This window comes from Ursus americanus, chromosome 17 (assembly GCF_024610735.1).
Source record: "Ursus americanus isolate L20-20 chromosome 17, mUrsAme1.1.p, whole genome shotgun sequence".
NCBI classification, from domain to species: domain Eukaryota; kingdom Metazoa; phylum Chordata; class Mammalia; order Carnivora; family Ursidae; genus Ursus; species Ursus americanus.
The window spans coordinates 22,810,236-22,827,869 of record NC_142143.1 but is presented as its reverse complement, the minus strand read 5'-3'; the positions used below and the strand labels follow the sequence as shown (position 1 = coordinate 22,827,869).

The window sequence follows — 17,634 nt, the reverse complement described above, 5'->3', positions numbered from 1 at the left end:
TAGTGTGGGACAGATCTAAGATTCAGAGCCCAATTCTCAGATTGCACATCACAGTGATAAATGGGAGATCTGTGCAATTATTGGTACTGCAGAGAATTTCATAACACCTGCAGGCATGTCGCACCTTCAGAGAACAAATTTTGGAAAAAATATTTCTGAACTAATCAGTGATTGAGCCTGACCTTAAGGAATGTAGACATTCTCTCCTGTATCTCTCCAGTTGGTGACTGTAGAAAGGGTTCTCAGACTTTGGATTCCAGTTGCTCCTAAGCCCTTCTAGCAGACAGAAAAGCAAACAGGTAATCCGGGTATAGAGCTAAGAATATTTGCTTTTTTATTAGGACTCTAATATGACAAGGCCAGAAATATAGCAGATCATAGCTTTTTTTTTAAGACTTAATTTTTTTAGAGCACTTACAGGTTTGCAATAAAATTGAGAGGGAGGTACAGAGATTTCCCGTATACCCCTGCTCCACACATGCACAGCCTCTCCCATTATCAGCAACGCTCACTAGGATTGTACATGGTTTTTTTACCAAGAAGGAACCTACATTGACACAGCATAATCACCCTAAGTCCATACTTTACCTTAGGGTTCACTCTTGGTGATGTACATTCTGTGGGTTTGGACAAACATAATTCCATATATCCATCATTCTAACATCATACAGAATATTTGTATTGTGCTGTAAATCCTCTGTGCTCTGCCTATTCACCTCTTCCCCTCCCCACCCCCCCCTTGGCAAATACCGATTTTGCTTCCGTGTCTGTAGTTTTGCCTTTTCCACAACATCATACAGTTGGAATCAAACAGTAGATAGCCTTTCAGATTGGTTTCTTTCACTTAATAATCTGCATTGGAGGTCCTTCCATGTCTTTTCATGGCTAGGTAGCACATTTCTTTCTAGCACTGAGTAATATTCCATTATCTGGATGTACCACATTTATTTATCCATTTACCTACTTAAAGACATCTTGGTTGCTCAGATGCATGGAGTTTGAGGAGGAAAAAATTCTAGGGATGAACAGGTCCGTTCATTAATGTGTCTAATACTGTGGTGTTAACCATGACTCCACATAAATATGCCTAATAGCCTTAGAGCTGAAGAAGGGATAGATGAGGCATGGATTTTTATAAATTATTTGTGGTGTCGGATGGGATGAGAAGTGGGAATATGCCAGTTTCTTACCGAAACACCAGTTCAGCAGGTGACAAAACATTCCAGCTAACAGGAAGGACTGTCTGTGGGGCAATGTGAGTGCTTAGTCACTGCTGGGCAAGAGAAAGTAGGAAATGAAAGAGGAGGATTTAAGGAGAGCTGAAGAAGATAACGCCTCAGTCATTATTACTATCAGCTAATCATTGTTGTTTTTCCATCCTATACCCCACCAAATCTTCATCCTTGAAGGGCTTATATCCAAAGTAGATGAACAGTGCTGTTTCTGCCAACTCGTATTCCTAGTCATTGAGAATATTCGAAGAATATGCCAGTGTGTTGGCGGGAGATTTAATCTTCCCACCTATGATTTTAGTCAAGGAAATATTAGTGTCAAAGTACATTTTTGCGGTTTTGACTATTTTGCTGTGGTGGAAGTGAGGAAAAAATATTTTGGCCATGTAAGAAACAAATGAAAAGTCTACCACCTGACTTTAAAAAATAGCCAGTGGAGGTTGACTTGGAAGGTTTATTTTTATGTTATCAAGGCCTAACAGAACTCTGAGTTCTGAAAGCAGAAACTTTGGGAAGAATGATCGGAGAATATCGACAAAACGGAGAAAGATTTTAGAGTTTGCAGGAAGACTGTCCTGCCCATTCCCTGCTACTCACCTCGAATGGTTTTAAACTCTGAAAACAACAGAACAAACATATCTGCACATCATTAGATTAAAACGAGGCCCATAAGAAGTCAAGATATCCTTCGGGAACAAATTGGTAGAGTCTCAAATCCTTTTCGAATTGCAGAAGAGAACATGTTTTATCTTCCCAGGGTATGACTGGTAGACCGTTGAGAATACCTTCTGTATACATATGTATTTATTTGATTTGTGAAACAGGCCCTTTTCCTTCATAGCCAAAGGAGCCATTCTCAGAAAGCATGCAGGCAATCAAAATATTTTCAAATCCCGAAAGCCAAAGAAAACTAGCTTTTGGTTTATTTACCGGGGTGGTTCTTTCTAAACGTTTTCTTTTTTAAACTGGCCCTCAAGGGCAATAAGCTAGGTCTCTCTTAGGCCCGAGTGGAGAAAAAAGATAAGGATTAAAGGACATTCAGCAGGAATGTCCTGCAAATGGTGTCTGCCTGAAGATGTATAGTCAGTCAGGTAAGTCTAAGCAGGCAAAAGTAAACAGGACAGTCTGTGTTCACGTAAAGCAGTCAAAACATTCTCAGCAAAACGCTTATCACAAACTCAACTCAGTAGCATATTTGTCAAAAACAACATACCTGAGGGTTTTCCCCATCCCAGTCTCATTACTGTGTGTCAGCAGCGTACTAGGGATTGGTGACAGAATATAAACGTTCAAGAAATCGATGGGTGTTTTTTGCCGGACACGTACTGTTGCCTCAGAAGCAGGTATTAGATAATAAAGGGTGAGTTCAAGATCTGTGCTCCACAGAAAGAGAACGAAGTGACTTAAACCAAGTTGGAGTTTCAAATCTCTACAGAATTCCGTACTTTGTAAAGGTTTCCTTCCCATTTTATATGCCAAGAGACCAACACATACAATGTTTGGTAAGTAATTAGCATCGCTCAGAAGTTCAAAGTTGAAAGCAAGTTGAGAAAATCAAATGGTGTTATTGGCAAAGGACCCATTGGTAGGGTTCTAAGTGCTGTATAGACAGCCATTGTAAATAACTATTAAAAGACCTGAAGTAATGTAGATGGTGTCCAGATGAGGGGACATTGACTGTATTTTGACAGTCCAACATGGGGCTTCTTCAGGGACTTCACCTGTATCAGATACTTTAAAATGTGGTTTGATCCCATGGACCCAGAACGAAATATCATTATTTTGCGGCATCTCTCCTTAATAAATGTCTTTAGCCCATATATTCATCTACATACATGCAAAGTGAGGGTGGGAAAGTAGGCTTACCAAATCCCAGTATTTAAAATCTATGGAGTTTTCACTAAAGCCATTGAGGAGGAAATGGGGCTACCTCTATTGAGCCCCTACTATATTCCAGGTTTTTATTACATAACCTCTACTTGTCACAACTATCTGGAAACTAAACAACACTATTGCTATTTTGTAGAAAGGAAATATTAAGTTAATCGTGGTTGGGTTTTTTTTTTATTTTTGTAAAATTTTATTTATTACGAGAGAGAGAGGGAGAGGGACAAGCAACTCCATGCTGAGCATGGAGCCCGATGTGGGGCTCAGTGTCAGGACCCTGAGATCATGACCTGAACCAACACCAAGAGTCAGATGCTTAACCAGCTGAGCCACCCAGGTGCCCCTGAAGCTAATTGTGCTTAATGAATTTTTCCAGGATTACCCAGATCAGACTTTTAAGTGAGGGTTGCTTTCAAAGACCATATTCTTCCTTTCACAGCACATATGCAAGCTTACTACCTTGAGAGGCTGTACCAACTCGAAATTTAAAAATAATCAGTGGTGTTTATGGTCCACGGTTAGCAAACGCTAAGTCCTGTCCCCCTTTCATCTGAAACTCCTCAGTTCTGTTGATAATTGAGTTGCCAAGCCTGGCATTTCTTTTTTTTTTTTTTTTCCTAAAGATTTTATTTATTTATTCAACAGGATAGAGACAGCCAGCGAGAGAGGGAACACAAGCAGGGGGAGTGGGAGAGGAAGAAGCAGGCTCATAGTGGAGGAGCCTGATGTGGGGCTCGATCCCATAACGCCGGGATCACGCCCTGAGCCGAAGGCAGACGCTTAAACACTGTGCCACCCAGGCGCCCCCAAGCCTGGCATTTCTTATGCCATCTAGGGAAAGATGGAAGATTAGCCAAAGGAGGGAAAGAAACAAGAGAAAGAATATTGGGTCTGTCTACTTAGTGGTTGCTCTTAGAAGAAGTAAAAGGAAGACACTTGTTTTCCTACTGTTTTTTTTGTTTTTCTGTCTAAAATGCAAAAGGGGTAACATGAAGTAAGGGTAAAGAGAGAATATTGATGTAGTGATGATGAAGAAAACAGTGCATAGGAAAGGTGGTTTGGGGGTTGCTTCTCCATCTCCCTGGCCATCCCACCCTTCACTGAATGAGAATATTCTGTTTGGCTTTCAGGCTGAGGTTGTCATGCGAGAAGGGTATATTAATTTCATATTTTCTCATAACTTTCTTTTGAGGATAAGCATTTTGGTTTTCTGCTGTTTATTATTTCAAAGGCATCTATATGCTAATACATCTTATGCTAATTATTTTCATGTTTTCCCCTTAGGTTATGCTTCATATCACCCACCGGGGAGGATCATCTCTCATGAAAACTTTCAAATTTGATTTTGGAAATTATTCAGAAAAATTTAAGCCGTGCTATCTCCCAATGTAGGAGACAATATACTCTGGAGGTTCCTATAATTCAAAGAAAATGGACTGGGATAACATTTGGGTTCTCATGCTACCAAAATCCTCTTGAGGACAGCCAGGTACACAAAGCATTTAACATTGTGACATTGAGATGTTGGAAGAATAATTAAAATAAAAGTCTAATAATGGGTTTTTAGAAATTGCTGAATTATTATGTTTGATCCAGAGATGAGAAAGGAAAGGCTGTTTTCATTCTCTTGGTGTCTGAGGTGTAACTGCTTCTGCTGTAAATACCATATTTTAATTGTCACCATTTCTTAGCATCGCTGCTAGAAAGTTAATTCTAATGATATGAATGCTTGAAGCTGAGTTTTTGCTCACAGGAAGAATCCGGTAAAAGAAGAATTTCATAGCATAAGCTAGCTTGATGTTTCCTTCCAGCTTTTTCTTTACAGAGATTTTTGTTGTTGTTGTACTTTGAGAGTAGATTGCAATTAAAAAAAAAAAACAACAACCCTAAGCAATTAACCAGTTTACCTGTCTTGAAAACGTTTTTTCAGGCATCTTCTTTGGAAGATAACCAAGGCTTAAAAAGTGACTTCTCGACATGAGATACTAAAACTCAGATCACTTTGGAGGGTGTTTTACATTTTTCCCTGGGTTAAGAAGTAGGTGCTTTTTGTCCCCGAGCACTTCAGGGGTGCAAAGAAAAGGCCCCCACTTCACACTTCTCTGGATTGTTCTCTGCCTCGCTCTGCACTGATGGAAAGCAAAGAATCAGAAGCACTGGGGGTTCATCCTTCAGACTTCAGTTCATTTTGTACCAGCCTCCTCGTCACCTGCTCCTCTCCGCCTCTCAGTAGCCGCACCTCATTTCATTTCTAGTTCCTAAATGCTGTCGCTCAGAGGACCTCAACAATGACTTCATTCTGTGAGAGGCACAGCCCAGCTACTGCTGTTTCTCCTCTTGGCTCCTGGTAATGCCTCTCGAGCTCCAAGACAGCTTTGTCGGTAGGAGAGTCTCCTTTCAGGGTGGGAAGAAAGGTCTCCTCTGAAAGGGAGCCTGACAAGTAAACGAGGCTCTCCTCCAGACAAGAGGGGCTCAGAGGGCACCTACTACAGACAGGTGTAGACAGGTGCCTGGACAGCATGTGCTGGGACTGCCAACCAGCATTTCAACACTTCAGTCGTCACCTCTCCACACGTAGGTAGAATCAGGGCTGGGGATACATTTGGTAAATTGTTAGAATAACGACTGTCAATTAAAGGCACACTAACAGTTTGTTGAAACCTGATACATTCTGTTGCAATAAAAGACCCGCAATAGTTTATGTGCTAAGCCTTTGTGACCCATCATTCTTTTCTTCTCATTCTACTTACTGGCCTGGGACTATGACAAAATAGCTACTCATCTTCATCTTCCCTTTTAAAATTGTGTTCAAAGAAGGATTCGTTGAACTAACACATTCAACCTTAATGCAGCCCCAGCTAAGAAGAAACTTTCTCTTCTTGCTCTTCTCTGAACATAATTCAAAGACAATTCAAATAGAAAAGCACCTTGCATGCAATTAGGCTCCAAAATTTATTAGGTGTAGGTGAACCGTGCCATCCGATGAAGGAGGCTGCTCTGAGCGTCTTCTTCCCTTCAGGTACTGACTTCCATAAGGACAGGAAGGATATCTCTCAGCTGTTAGCCTGTAGCTGTGGAAGCTGGCTGCATTGTGTGGACTGTCAGCCACTGTTTGGTGGGCATGACTCAATCCATTTTAGCAATGAAATTTCGTTCAGCGCAGCTCCAGAAATCCTGTGATCTGTGAGGACCGGCACTCCTGGGTCCTGTAATGCTCAGGGGACATGATTCAAAGCACACAGCTTTGACTAATAAGGACTACAATCAGATAAGCCTGGAGCTGAGTCCCACGTGAATACCTTCTAGTTTTCTGACCCAGATGAATTTCTTGATCTCCTTGAGCCTCATGGCTAATACGTGGAGGGGGGAGAAAATCACATTTATTTTATTTAAGTTAGCTGTTACGATTAACGAGACAATAAATTTGCATGGCGCCCACACCTAGTAAATGCTCAACTAATAGGCACTACTTCCATTATTATTTTTACTAGTGATAGTACTTTTAGGATTGTTATTATCATCATGATTAATGATATTAATGGTTGGGAGAAATGCTCAAAATTTTCCCTCAGGGAGAACTTAGGTAGTGGAAATCAAAAGATGCACACATTAGATGCTTTTTCTGCTAGTAACACAGGGCCTAGGAAATGAAGATGGGAAAAACTTGTTTTAAGTGTGATTCCCTGGAAGCCTCTGAACCATCACAAAGTATCCATAAACACGTTCTGTGGTTCAATCTATGATGTCGCACAAGGTGAAAAAAAATTTTTTTAAGTCTCCCCAAATTGTACTTCTTGTATCTAACCAATGCCAGATATAGTCAAGTAAGATAGAAAAGAAAAAAACAAAAGTCACTTGGAAGCGAAGTATTTTATCCCCCCTGCCAAGAATTCAGATGCCCAGCTCATGAGCTGGCTTTTCCCCTTGTCTTCGGGATACGCGAGATTATGAAAAGCTGTTCCGTGATTGGCTTCATGGTTTGCTGGTAGTGGTGGCTTGTTGATTACAGGGTCCAGTTTGAAACTCCTGAATCGCATGAGGCGTGGCATGGATCAGAACGAAGGCTTTCTGTAAGAAAAGCCATCTTGCTGGTTGAAAAGCCCTTGTGAGCTGCCAGGCCATCTTCACGGAGCCAGAACATCGTAAGAAAGCATGCAGTTGGGTCTGTAGGCCATTAAAAAGTTTCAGCCTCACTGCTAAACAAGAGAAGAGTAAATAGTCTTGTGTTTGCCTCCAAAACACATGGCTCCTCACAGACAGAAAAGTCAGATGTTAATTAAACCTTTGCAGGGTTAGAATGGATCATGCCATTACGTATTGAAAGCTCAGTTTTGACTTCTAATTGCATGCCCCCCAAAAAAGACCTGCAAATGTATTTGCTAACAAAGGTTCTTCCTGCTTACAAGCCGCTTTTAAAGTAAAATGACAAATCTTTTTTTCTTTGTATTTGGAACGGTTCTAATCCCCACAGAGCCTTCATTAAAACAATATCTTGAGTATATATTTATATGTTTCAATTACTTATTACTGTTTCCTGTGGCTTTCCCTCTTTCATGAAGCCGTCCCTCAAAGGAAATGCCGACAATAAATTAACATCCTCAGCTTGGTGTATTTTATGGTGTTTCTTTTTAATCATTCACAGTTAAAGTGCAGCATCCTTTACCTTTTAATGCTTAGCATATAGTAGAGGCTAAATAAACAATTAAGAGAGATTGCCTTACTAAAATTACAGCAATACCTTCCTAGATTTTCTTTGCATTCTGTCATTCTTCTGTGAAGTTGGTGTGATTTCTCCTCAAATGGGCAAGATTTGGGATTGTTCACAGTCACGAGTGAGAGAGCAAAATAAGAGAGATTTTCATTTATAAGATTGCCTTTCTCTTATCTAGTGGTCTTGCTTCCCAGACTGTCCGTCTGTCTCTGGAAAGCAAAGTCAATAAAAATGATTAGAGCTGGCATCTCACAAATGTACACCCTTAAACCATGAAGCAGTAATGCTGTGCAGGAAATATTTTTCTGACCTTTTCAAATTGCATCCAACTGTCTCGGGAATTTCTCAGTGACTAGAGGTAATAAGGTTCAATCCGTTTTACTGGCTGGCTTCAAATTTAGTTCCTCTGAATCTCTAACTTATCTGTTCTTTGCATCTTGGCTCTGGCATCCATTCAGCACAGAAATCCACGCATCTAATCTTTTCTCCCATCCCCCACCCCCCAGGTTTTGCTGAAGGATCACACTGTGGAATCTACAACCGTGACAACTCAGCACTTATTGCCCCTTGAAAAACAAAATAGTGGCACGGGAAGGTTAGTGGGCATGTTGTCTTTTCAGAAGCCCTTGTTGAATTTAATTAGCTTGTAGATTTCACCTGTCTTACATCTCAGTTTTCACCTATGCGATTTATGCCTCAGTAATCTTCATTATGTAAAACTTTTTCAACTTAACTATACCACAAGCACTCGGTAGAATATTAAAGAGGGAAAAATATGTGAATTTCTTTTGTGCTAATTGATTTTGATTTTTTTCTTCTGTGAGTCCAAATGCAATGGATACATTCTCCTCCAACACCCCCCACCCCCACCCCCGTAAGGATGGGAGTCATCCAAGTGTGACATGCTAAAAGGCAGCTGGGCAGCCCCATTCTTCACTGTGTTCCCTGAAGGAGAACAGAAAACAGAAGCTGGGGACACTTTTCTTGACCTCATGAAAGTGTTGGATGTCAGGAAGCCTTGACAAGGAGTTAAAAAGCTTGTCTTACTTTTCATATTGAGAGCATCTGCGTGCCGAATGTGATTCTGGGGCGATATCAGTGTTTCCTCATTTGTAGGACACACCAAATTCAACACATACTGTGTCTCGTTGCTCCCATCCATCGCCTTCAGACTGCCTTGTGCAGTGGTGATTAGAATCTTGGCTGGAAGTTCCTGCGGTCAGTGGAGCTCGGAGCCTCTTTCTGGAGCGTCTCTGTTCGCGGGCATATAGCCATCGGCAGGAAGAAATCTTTTTGAAGTTGCCCTTCTAAGAGTCTGTGTTTGCTTGCACAGTAATTGTCAAGTTTGATCATCGTAAGATATTTGGCTTTATAGAAGTGAGATCATTTCAAACAACTCTATTCAGAAAATAGGTTTAGAGGGAAGAGAAGAAGAGCAGGCATTTCTTCCACTCACAGCAATGTATTTTTTTCTTAAAAGAAAGTGAGTATACTTATGCAAAAGTTCATCTTCATAATAGCCTATTTTTTTTTCATTAAAAAAAATAATGGACTTGGTGAAAGTTAAAAGGAATTGTGCAAAGTAAGTTTAAGAATATGAGTGTCTTTGGGGCGCCTGGGTGGCTCAGACAGTTAAGTGTCTGACTCTGTCTCAGCTCAGGTTTTGATCTCAGAATCGTGAGTTCAAACCCCATGTTGGGATCCATGCTGGGTGTGGAACCTACTGGAAAAAAAAAAAAAAAAGGATATGAGTATTTTTTGAAGTTGCTATTTTATCTTAGGAAATTCAACCCATCTTGATAATAGATGTTGACCTTGAAAGGGACCATAGTCCTAATGTCCCTTTACAACCCAGGTGTGGTTAGCTGGTATTTTGTTTAGTAAAGACGAGGTATTTGGGCAGTTTTGCAAAATCAGATTTACCCACTATTTGCAATGTGGTGCAGTGTTTTTATCCCCAGCTGGGGCAGAATGAAGACTTCCAGGTGAGGTAATAGAGCATGTCTGTGCCTATTCTTGACAAGTGGTATTCCTGATGGGTTGTTCATGCAGGTGTATGTATGCCTGTGCACGTGTGCTCAACCACGGGTGGGGCTCAACCATGGGTGGAGCATGCAAGGTGTGCTCACTAACTTGAATTTGGGATTGGGAGACAGCAACTCCAAAACCAAATGGATTCTAAGTTGTCCCTGGGGACCTCCTGTCTTAGTGAATTGCAGACTTGGCCATACCCATGAACCCTCTCAGAACAGGGGGTGCCTTGGCCGATGGGTTTGGATTTTTACCCATTTAGCACCTCCTTTTTCCCATTTCTCAGATCTTTCCTACCCTGCAGGACCTGGAGGTAAAACAAAATCAGTGTTCAGCCCTTCTACTGCAAGTGTAAAGTGATTTGAATTTGGTGGAAGAAAGAATGAGGTGGAGCAGGGGTCCATCTGTCACGGGTTATTTTGTTTTGCTGGGTATTCTGAGAGTTTGGGGCATGATTGGAGAATGAAATCAGGAATTTCCAGGTGAAGAGGCACATGGGGAATGAGAACCCTGATTAGCAGTGCTTTGAATACGAATGGTTGTTCCTTTTTGGGTAAGTGCTATTTACTGAGTGTGTCTTAGATAACTCAAAACCCCACACTTTATCTTCCGAGGAGCCCAGTAAGACGGGCCCAACTATTCTCAATTTACCAATTTACCGGGACACAAAGTCATGCTTAAAATGGTTGAAACTGAGTCTGCTTCCAAGTGGTAGGGACACGGTGAAGAGAAGTGTTTTTACGTGAAAAGGAAGGAAATAACTCACTTGTACCCAATGGGCTTTTGACGTTCCCTCTTCCTCTTTCCCCCTCCTCTGTCACCTCCTCCTTTCTCACTTGGCTTCCCCTCCTTTTTCTTTTCTCAAAGAGAGGATCAAAGGAGACGAAATTGTTAAAGCCCCCTCCCACTGCTTCCGGCAACAGGGCACGCTTTCTTCTCTCCTTAGCCATAGAGTTGCTTTTGGTAGAGCTGCTTACTTAATGATTTCCAAAGTTCAATAAGGGCCAAGAATTCTGCCTCTAGTGGCTTATATTATCTTCACACAAGGTAATTTTAATTACCCTAAAACAATCGTAACAGACGGCAGAAGATGGTGATTATATGCTGTCCTGACAAGTTCACATTCAGCCCGGCCTGATCTCTCAGGTGAGTTAATGATTTACCAGGAGAAGGACCGGCTTGAGGGGAGCAGAGGCGCAAGATATTTTTGTGAGTAACCCAGCAAAACCGATTTCTACAAATATTATGTTTCTAAATCAGGACTGAACTCCTTCAATTAAGGTCTCTTTTCTTCTTCTATTTGCCTCCCATATCAATATTACAAAAATAAACATCCCTGATTGCCGGAGCCGGCTTGCTATTGTGGCTTAGGCTCAATGGAGACGTCGATGCCCGAGGATTCAATTTCCCTCTTACAGCGATAACTAATATACTCCAATTTGTCTCTCAGTGAAGGGGCTTGGTTATTTACTCTAGGTAAACTGGGCTGCTTCTGTTGCCACAGCATCAAGTAGTCACTGAGACAGAGGCTGGCATCCTGATGGGGCCTCCTTTGTTCCCAGGCATATCAGAAGACAGAAAACAGACTCAAATCTTCAGCAGGGTGGTAGATTCTCAAAAGTTCCACCACCACTGTTCACAGCAAATGTATCTCTTCCGAGAGTGGGTGCTCTCAAAATTTGGACTACATCTCACTTGTAATAAGTATTCCCCTTTAAAAATTTCAAACAGAACTACACAGGAGAGGCCGCGTGGCTTTAGATGGAAAGATGATTTCAAGGTACCTCCCTCTCATCTCTCTCTCTCTCTCTGAAGTCTCTCAAATATGCATGTGATCCCAGCACAGAATTCTTCCACGAAAGCCTTTATTTTGCACAGGTCCCCTTCGATTCCCACCATCATCCTTACTGGAAATAAACTCAAAATAATCTTAACAAGGAGAAATTGTTCCAAAACTATCTACCACACGCAGTTCATCTCCAACACTTTGCTTTCCGTGACTGCCGAAGAAAGGGAGCTGATGGCATCGGCTTTAAATCTGTTGATCCGATAGTGGGCACCTGTGTGCTTCTGTGATATACTGGCAATCTCCACTTACTGTCCACGTTGCAACACTATTTTTCCTTAATTGGAACCCTACTGATAACTCGTGGGATATCTTCCCGTTGGCTGGGCGATATATCCATATAGACATAGAGCGTAGCCACCGTGGTCTATGGTATAGTCAGAAATATCAACATGGGATCGAAATTAAACCAACACCTAGGCTAATGGAGTTTCTAGACTGCCTTTAACATTATTAGGAACTCCCCCATTTTTCTCAGTGTTTATCTTTGGAGTTAAAGCAGTGTCAGCAGAAATTCAAATCGAATACGGTTTATCACAGTGTTTCCTCTTCTGTTTAATTCTTCATCGCAATGCTTCCAGAAGCGAGGGATGACTGATAAAATTACCAACTATCGCACGTAATGAACAAGTAAACAAGAAACACAAGAGGTTTGGGCACTCTATGTGGAAATGTTACCCTCTTATTACATCTTCTTCCTTTTTAAGTGAATGAGTATAATAAGATCAGCTTTATGCAAATGCCTGGAAAGCTTAATTTTATTAAAATTACATTAATTAAAATGAAATGAACAAGTAAATCCCCTTTATCTTAACTTTCAGTGCCAAAACAGGATTCGCCACCTTGGACATCAGAGGGCCCCTTCATTGTCTTTATTTGTGGTTACGGCATTTGCTTGTCCCTTGTGCTATTTTTATTTTTGTCACTGGAGTTCATGAAGACTTAATCATCAGCCCTCTAATTTTCCAGAAAAAAAGAAATATGTTGATTTATTGAACTGGCTGCAGAAAGAGGAGAAGTGGAAGAAGAAGAAGAAGATCAATCTGACATTGTAGGTTAATAGTAGGGAACAAAACACATTCATAATTAGAAGAGAAAAGGACTTTCCTTGTTCATTCCAGTTTATAATAAAAAGCCCCTCGCCAAAGTGTCTTAGAAAATAATGCATTCAGACTGAGTCGAATTACCGCCTAGCAGATTCTATTTATCTGTAGCTTAAAAAGCAGCTGCGTTTTTGTAAAAAGCAATGAATGTGGCAGTCCTACTTAAAGGTAGAAGAAAAAGAACACCCCTTGTTTTGTAATAAGGGGATTTTCAATTTAAAAGAGAGAGCGAGCCTGTTGTGTGAAGTACGGTTATTACATTCACTGTATTCTATCTCACCCACCAGGAGGCTAATAATGAAGGGCTGGGGAAGGAGGCCAGTGCGACGAGGGTTATCTCACAGCCTCAGATGCTGGATAAGTCGAAGGAAGCAGAATCGCTTTTGGATGACATTCAGAAAGGCCGGAGTGATGATTTGGAAGAGAAAAGCCTGCCTATTCTTTTCCAAGGTAAACAGTTCATTTCATCTGTCGGCTGCATGTTTCCGTATAAAAATATGTTTATATAAAGATACCTATAAAGTTTGCCTTTAAAAAAAATCATTTTAGGTGCCTGACTATTCCCCTGGCCCGCCCGTCCGCTGATGAGTTATTAGCAGCCTGCCTTAGACAAAGGATGCGCCGGGGCCCGACCACACCTAAAGCCACGCTTTGAAGGATGTGCCAAGCTCACTTTTAATCATGAGAAAGAAATTACCCACATGGAGTCAGCAGAAAATGAGAAAGTAGAGCTCGTGCTGCGAATAATTCCAGCAAGTGCCAAGGGGCTAGTTGAGGAATGGCTTCATGAAGCGAATATCTTTAGCTTGTACTTAGGGTTTGGTTAGCGTGTAATCATTTCCTCTTTCAGGAGCGTTGACGATCCTGAGTGTCTTTCCTGACTAAAGAGTGCTCAGAGCATTTGTCAGGACGTTGACAGATTTAATATCGGCCTCATCCTTGTTGTTATTTACTATGACTAATTTTACATTTGCAAATATGCAAAAATCAATTTAGGCAGAGAGGCTCCCCGAGCCGATGGCTGTTGATCGCATACATGTTTCTGTGTCTCGCTGTGAGTGCCTGTCCAGTACTTTCTGTCTCTGTGTACGTATGTGCCCTTGTTCTTGTCATCTCTCCGTTGTGCACGTAGGTTGGGGGGTTTGGCCAAGCCAATGCATTCTCAGATGTGGTCCCAGGCTTTCATTTGATTTTTGGACCAGGAAAAAAAGGATGTGTCACATCATGATTAATGGTCAATCTGAATTTTCAATTCATATGAAAGGAGAAAGGGGAGGAGGATACGAGCCCAGTGATGAGACTAACCTTTTCCCTTTGGGAAGAGCATGATTCAAATTAAACATCACTTTCAGTGTGAAATTAGTTTGAAGGCTTCTTCCCCGCCCCCCCCTCCCCGCCCAGTGCCTGGTTTAACTCCTTGGTGCCTTGCTCCTTCAGAGAGGACCCTTCCATCCTGCCGCTGTGCCCAAGTCTGTTCCCAGGAGGCCGTAGTTCCTCTTCTTTTGTCTTATTTTTCTAAAGACCAGGCCCAGGAAACCAAGAAAAGAAATATTGGGTGTTTTGCTATTTTAAAAGAGTCATTATTCACAAGCTACGATTTCCCCCCAAAACATGTTATTTCTTTGTGTCCCAAACTAATGTTTCCAAGAAATAAAAATAAACAAATAAATAAGTAAATATGTAAGTAATGTTCTTCTTTTAGGGATAATATTGCCAGGGAGGAGGAAGAAAAGGGAAAGCAGGGAATCCTTTCCAAAGACCTTTTGAGGACCCTCTGCTCTATGCCGGTCTCTGCTAGCCCAGTGAGCCACAGGGCAAGAGCAGCAACCAAAAACCCCAGGTTTTCTCTTGATTCTCTAGTTTCCCACATAACTGAGTCACAGAATCGCCATGTCAACCTGAGCAAGTTTGGCTTCAAGCAAGGACATGCCGGGACACTCTGAAACTACCCTTCAGAACATACTGGTCCAAGGACGCAGGCCCAAACTTGTAGAAAGAACCCACTGTCCATGGAAACGCTAGGCAGCTTGCCCATCTGTGCACATTCTCAACGCCACAGTTAGGCATCATCAGGATGCGATGTCCTTTCGATGCTCTTTCTGCAGTAGGGTGGCTAGCCGGGAAAGATAGAAAAGGCTAAGAGGCTGGTTCATCCAGTGTCTTTTCTAAAGGAAGATGTTAGGGCTTTTTAATTCCTTCCCTACCCGAAGAGAGGTGTGGCAGGGGCGGGGAGCCTGCTGGGAATGGCCTACGGCGGGGGAGGGGAGGCAGCTGGAGTGGGCTGCTGGCAGGGAGGGGAGGCAGCTGGGTGGGTGAGGTAGAGGAAGGGAGGCAGCTGGGGGCAGAGGTAGAGGTGGAGTGGGGGAGGTGGGAGGTGGAGGCAGAGGAGCAGCTGTGTTTATTTTAATACATATCATTTAACCCTCACCTAAAAACAAATTGGAGAGGTTTGGGAGTGCATTAATCTGGACCCAATTAGCATGTCTTTCTCCTTCAAAAGTGCAACCTGAGATTAATGAATATAAAGTAGAGTTTCAGATGCAGTGCTTAAATCATTTGCATGTTTCATGCATGATAATTGAATTTATGTATGCACTTCCTTTCATTTAACTATTTCCAGTCTCCTCCCTGTGATTCACATAAACCAAGATTTCATTAGAGTAACCTCCAGGTGGAAATAGCTTGCCTAGACCTTGATCCTCATGTGAAACTCAAGTTCTTGTTTCTTTTATTGGAATTTGAATAATACAGTATTTTTTTTTAAAAAAAAGCAAAGGGCAGTGCTTATTAGTCTGGGGCCCCGTTTTAGGAGTTTGTAAATAGGCATTCCAAGTTTATTTTTGAAAGGCCAGAAAACCCGTGGGAACTTATGGCATTGAGTTATCAGTGGTCACAGAGACTTCGTTTCAGTGTGCTCACTTATAAGTGCATTAATAATTCCAAGAGCAATGTCACTTTAATGCAGCATAAAGAATATTCTTGGGCTCTGGGCCCAAGTCATTTCAATCACTGAGAGCTTTAGTGCACTGTATTGTTTCTGGCATGGATATTGGCTTCTACAGGTGTGGGTGGGGGGGTGGCTTCAGCCTCCGAAGGGGTCTGCAGATGAGCTGTTAGCACTTGTGGTCTCTTAGCGTGCTGTAGGGTTTCTCTCGCTAGCTCGCTTTTTTCTTTTTTGTTATTTAGGTGTAGAAGGCTTAGTGCTGACTTAGTGTAAGCAGGTGCTAAGGTCCCCCCTGTCCACCTGCTCCAGAACGAAAAGTCTGAAAGCTGGCAGTGGGCCATGTAGCAAAGCTTCCTGGGGAAGAAGGTGAAGCAAGAGGCTTGAAAGAAATCCCCTGGTTTCAGTTCGCGTCAGTGATTTGTCTGTCTTCCGTCTTTCCTCCTGTGTTTCCAAGTCCAATGTCAAAGTGATGAGATTTTCTCTAGGAATTCTTCCCAGTGTCCTTTGTTTTCGGTGAACCCGATGGTTGAGTGTTGCCGAGTGTCTCTGGTCTTGTTTCTTGGTCCTTGTAGCTAAGAATGTCGTTGAAGGATAACATCTTGTTAATTTGTGATGTCACAATTTAAGTGTGCTTCCTGTCACTTATGTGTAGTTTAAAATGTTCTTTAATGTAGCATGAAATGATTGGTTAGCTTTGAAATGGTTGTGAAGTCATGTGAAGAAAATAAGTTTTGCATCCGACCAAGATAAATTCACTCTAGTGCTTTATGGCTTTTTATTCCTATGTGATAGTAATAAAGTCTCATGTAGGGATGGAAGCCATGAAATACATTGTGAAAAATCATCAACTAAGAAGGGGCCATCAGGATAGAAAACGTTGCCTGTGCGGCTGTGAACGTGATGGAGCAATGATTTAGCGGTAGCTCTGCTACATGCTTGGTGTTTGAGTTCCTTTATCCTTAGATGTCTGACAGCTAAGGAATCTAGGTTATGAGAGTTGATTCATCTTCGTGATCATCGATTTACATGCACGTTCGGGTTTGCACATTTCCGTTTATCATACATTTTTCTCCGTCTTCGGTTAACCAGTGCGCTCTAGGAGAACTGTTACGAGCCCACCAGTCTGGTAGGCAGCCGTCAGTCCTCCTATGGCTTCTTTCTCCTGTGGTGGTCTCTATTCTGAAACAAAGAAGAAATAGTCAAATCAGACTTGCCCTCTTGGAAAAGTGGTCCAGATTGCTCTACTCCCAAGCTCCAAAAAGGTATCCGTAGCATGGGCTAGATCGACACCTCGTCAGACACATCCATCCGCTAAGCCTTCCGGTTCCGAGTCCAGGTGTAGCTCGGAAAAGAAACACCTGCTGTGAGAGGGCGGGAAGAGGGCTTTCCGGTGGAGCTGGGTTCTCCTCTCTCTGCAACTTCAACTTCAAGCCCTGGGGCAAGTCATTTAACCTCCATGAACCTCCTGTAATACACCTCGCAGGGTTGTTGTAAGGATTAAATGAAGTAATGCATACAGTACCTAGCAAATGATTGAGCGTGTTGGGAAAAAAGCCTATGAGATACTAGTGTTTCTATTTGCCTCCCTTTCTTCCCTCTTCCCTTCCCCTCTCTCCCCATTTTCTGTCTTCCCTTCCCTTCAGACATTGGTCTAAAAACAGTACCTTTGAGAGAGAAAACAGTTCTTCTAGAATGTCTAGTCGTACCTCCTTTCCATATGTGGCTTAAATGCCTCGGTTGGATTCATAGCTTCCTTTTCTTTTCTTTTCTTTTCTTTTCTTTTCTTTTCTTTTTAATGAACTGTTTTAATGTTGATGATTGACCTATTTCACTGTTCTTTTTTTTCTGTATATAGATATATATATATATATTTCCTTGAA

At 41.9% G+C, this 17,634-nt stretch overlaps 1 long non-coding RNA gene across 8 annotated transcripts in view; it reads left to right on the top strand.

The window, feature by feature from the left end:
* LOC148108645 (uncharacterized) overlaps window positions 1–15,053 on the top strand; it is a 95,665-nt gene extending 80,612 nt beyond the window's left edge. For 4 of the 8 annotated variants that reach the window (XR_015727123.1, XR_015727125.1, XR_015727127.1 and 1 more), the window contains 2 exons: window positions 4,404–12,758; window positions 13,098–15,053. This is a non-coding gene — a long non-coding RNA (uncharacterized LOC148108645). The remainder of the gene's footprint in view (window positions 1–4,403; window positions 12,759–13,097) is intronic. The other 4 variants (XR_015727126.1, XR_015727122.1, XR_015727128.1 and 1 more) reach the window with 4 other exon arrangements.
* The last annotated feature ends 2,581 nt before the right edge of the window (window positions 15,054–17,634 follow it).